The sequence below is a fragment of the Pangasianodon hypophthalmus genome, chromosome 17, assembly GCF_027358585.1.
Source record: "Pangasianodon hypophthalmus isolate fPanHyp1 chromosome 17, fPanHyp1.pri, whole genome shotgun sequence".
Classification (NCBI taxonomy): Eukaryota; Metazoa; Chordata; class Actinopteri; order Siluriformes; family Pangasiidae; genus Pangasianodon; species Pangasianodon hypophthalmus.
Window position 1 is genome coordinate 14,139,185 of NC_069726.1, and position 4,413 is coordinate 14,143,597.

Sequence of the window (4,413 nt, forward strand, 5' to 3'; positions counted from 1 at the left end):
TGAATAACAGATTATGCTTTTTTTTGCTGTTTATAGTTACATTTAATTCATTTAAGAGCTGAAAATGAATCAATACCCTCTGACCAATCAAATTTGAGAATTCAACAATGTTGTGCTTTTAAAAGTTTCCAAGCGGTTCTAGTGTGTTATGGTGCGCCTCTGTGAATCTGTCATTGTTTTTTTTTTTTGTGTGTATGTGTGTATATATATATACATAGCTGTGAGCTGAGCTAAACTGCTGAACTGTGGGGTGCTTTGTGTGTGTGTGTGTGTGTGTGTGTGTGTGTGTGTGTGTGCACTGTCAGCTGAAGCTCTGAGCCACGTGTCAGGTAAAGTTAAACCTCTAGCAGACACACGAGTTCATTATCATAAAAAGCGAAGCCTGGCAGACATGCCACAGGAGACAGCACTGCCGCAGGGAACAGCCCACACCAGCCTGCTATTATGACAAACACAATCTGGGAGCTATAGAAAAAGACAGGTAATGCCATTTGCATTTAAACCTTTATTACCTTTAATAGATATGCTATACTTTGCCTATTCAGAATGATGAACTACAGAAGGTGCATGCATAATGACCTGGAAAATCACAAAATCTCACCATTATTAGTGTTTACAAGTCTGAAATCTCATTTATGCCATTTACTTTCTTTTTCAGAAAAACTCTAAATCCATACATTCAGCAGATACAGAAAACATCAGGACTAATGAATGGTTACTAATCCTCGTTATACCAAAATGAGAGAAACCAATCACAATCACAGGCTATAAAATTTATGTTCTAAAGTTACAATTTACTTAAAGTTCATATGGCACCTACATAAGCCCTGGACGACTGCTGACATAAACCTACACAATTATTATAAAGGCTTTAGCTTTCACATAGACTGCTTTCATCAGTAGTGATGTTAAAGTGAGGTAACATCTCCTCTTAATAACAATCACCTCAGAAATAATTTTATAACATATTACTACAGGACTATAAGACACTATAGTGTAGTCTTTTCATTACATTTTGTCCTCTCAGGATATTTCCTTACCAAACATTGTTCTATATTGTTCCTTATTATTGAGTACCAAACCAAATACTGACTTTATGTTGCTGACTCACAGCTCCAGGGTCCCCGGTTCATCCAGAGCTTGCGCTACTGTCTGTGTGCTGTTTTGCATATTCTCTCCATGTCCATGTGGGTTTCTTCTTGGTCCTCCCGTTTCCTTCCACCTCACAAAAACATGCCAGTAGGTGAAATGCTAAGATAAATTGAACACGTGTGAATGAGTGTGTGATTGTGTTTTTTTGTGTGTATTGTTACCCTGCACTGGACTGGCATCCCATCCAGTATGTATTCCTGTCTCACGTCTGATGTTCCTGGGATAGAGTCCACCATGACCCTGACCAGGATAAAGCAGTTACTAAAGATAAATGAATGAAAGAATGAATGAATGAATGAATGAATGAACAAGTTGACATAACAGTCCAGTCATATAAATATTTTGTTGAACTATTCTTAAAATCAAAAAATGGTATTATAACACTTATGATAGATCATCATAACAAATGACTTTATAGCTCAGTGTACAGTGTACTCTGGTATGTCAGTCACATAATGCTGCAGAAATGTCACAAACCTCAAGACTGAACTGACTCTAATTTAGTGTCAGAGAAAATATACAGGGTGTAATAACATTGCCATTTCATAAATATCCTATCAGCAGTAAAATGAACCACACTTTGCTTAAGGGCAGACATAACTCTGTCATCATAACAGTATATTAATATTGTAAAAGGTTTGATAAATATCTTCTAAATAGTAAAATGAACCACACTTAAGGTCCAGAAAAATATACAAAATAGTTATTACAGTGTCATGACTTTGTCACTGGTATTCATGAAAAGTGACTGACATCCAAACGTGCACTGAGCTACAAAAACAGTTGTCATGGCTTTCAAATACAAATCAGCCTGGCAACAACCTTAATTTAAATAAAGTCAGTGTTACTTGACTCAGGTATTATATCAACTTGACAATGAAATCGATAAAACAGACTGACATTTGTTGGAGTAAGCCTTTATACACGTTTATGTAGGTTTATATCAGTTGTCATAAAGTATAAAGTTGTCATGTAGCCCTATAAACACCACCTGTAAATAAAATGTTAACAAAAGTTGGTTCTTACCAAACCCTCTTTATGTGCAGGATATATTTCCACTTAGCTGACACACCGAATCAGCACCTGGCAGCTGCTAACCGGAACAAAATGTCCCATGTACACAAACAAGACCCAGGTGATTAGAGATAGTTTATTATATCTGTGTTTGACCCTGAGATCAGACTGCATTGTGTTTCTCAAATGTGAGTGGTGCCTCTCAAATCTCTGTAAGAGCTTGTTTTGGGATATATAGGCCATCTCTTATGTCCTCTTGTGAGAGTGTTGGCATGTGTATTGGCTCGGCTGGCAGGCGTGATGCCAGTGTTAGTGCACGTAGGAGTGTAGGACGTGTCCCCTGTGGCAATGTCCCACTGATCACTGCTCTCTTCCCTTAGGGCACCTGTCTCGCCTCTCCACAGGGACAGACTACTTCATTTATCACTGAGGCTACGAATACGTCTGCAGTGTGATATTTGTACTTCATTTCAGGACTACTTTTACTTTTAACACTAGCTGCAGAGTTTGCAGAGGAAAGAAAGTGCTCCATTATGTTTAAGCAAATGGATGAAAAGCGCATTTAGCACAAAGGGCCATATTAGAAATGTTGTGGTTTTCCTACATACAGTTAGATACAGTTATGTTGATCTCAGTTGAATTTACAGCATCAGAACTCCCTCATAAGATCTTTAGAGAGAAGAGAGGATATTTCCTCCGCAACTCAATTATAGAAAACTCATAACTACTCAGTGGTGTGTGCAGAATGACCGAGGTATTTGATAAGAGTACTATGGGGCAATGTTGTTTGGTGGGCAAAAAGAATGAATAAAAATTGACGCTTCTCAAAGAACTCGTGCAAGGATTTTTTAGGTATATGAAAATACCTTTAGAGAAATCAAGTTATTCTGACAGATAACATTGCTGCCTCACAGCTCCAGGCTCCTTTGATCCTGAGCATGGTTTACTCTGTGGAATTTCACATGTTCTCCCCATGTTCACATAGGTTTTCTCTAGCTTCTCTGATTTCTTTCCACTGTACAAAAACACACGGTTGACAACTCTAAGTTGGCTACTCAAAATTGCCCCAGGTGTGAATGTGTGTGCGTTACCCTGCAGTGGACTGGTGTCCAGGGTGTATTCCTGTCTCACACTCAGTGTTCCCTGGATAGACTCATATTCAGGGCCATATTCACCGTGACCCTGACCAGGATAAAGTGGTTACTGAACGTAAGTGAGTGAGAGACTTAAGTTCACATAACAACAGTACGTTTAGTGACGTAGATTATAACACTTACGTTGGAACATCATGACAAATGACATTATAGTTCAGTCATTATTGTTATTGATATTACTGATAAGAAAAAACATGTAGTAAGCCTCAAGACTGAATCCTAATAAAAACCTACTAAATATATATATAAAAAATATTTCATTCCTTTCCCAGGACACTGTGAAAATACAAAAATAAAATTCTCCCTAAACCAACCCATGCACATTGTGTGTGATTGTAAGGCAGTTAGCTCTCAAGCTAAACCAAAAAGTATTGATGTTAGTTAACTTTAAATTGTTATTAAAGTTCATTTATTTATGTATCATAGTGTCATCTCAACATTAGTTGCAAACTATTTTACTTAATTTAGATGTTTCATTACTAGCATTAATTCTTTATTGCCGTGCATAACAGCATGTAATTGATAAATTAGATGTTGTACGTTGTAAATTGAAAAGGTTAGGCAAAAAAAGTTTAGGAATGATAGTGAAACACAAGCAATGAGTTTTTAAGTCCTATTTTACATTTATGGATGCAGTCAAGCTGTGTATGCCCTCCAGTGATAGTTTTTACACAGGTCTGGGACAGGGGCATTTTAAACACTGAGCCCATCAAAAAAAGGGCATCATTAATTTTGAGACAGAATAGTCAGGAATGCAAATTTGTAGTTAAGTTGGCCAGAATAAATCAGAAACCGCTTGAATGTGTTGCAGGTTGACACTGTTTTGTTTTCAGGTGTCCTTACAGAGCTGCGAGACAGTGTTAATTAGATGGGATAGATGGATGGATATGGAGTCATATCAGAAAGAGAGAAAAATAACCACCTGCTAGTGATTTTGGCATTTATTTATTCAAGAGTTTCATTCCATACATATTAATTACACTTGAAACAAAATTGCAGAACAAATGAATACATGGAGGCAGAAGACATAACTTAAAATGATGTGTTTTCATTTTCAAGAAGCACAGATCCCATCATTTGTCTGGTGCCTGTG

The 4,413-nt window shown here is 37.2% G+C and overlaps 1 long non-coding RNA gene across 1 annotated transcript; it reads left to right on the forward strand.

Moving 5' to 3' along the window:
• The first annotated feature begins 301 nt into the window (after nt 1–301).
• LOC128320939 (uncharacterized) lies at nt 302–4,413 on the forward strand. The gene is made up of 4 exons (XR_008304522.1): nt 302–481; nt 1,114–1,239; nt 2,199–2,287; nt 2,547–4,413. It is a non-coding gene; the product is annotated as an uncharacterized LOC128320939 (long non-coding RNA).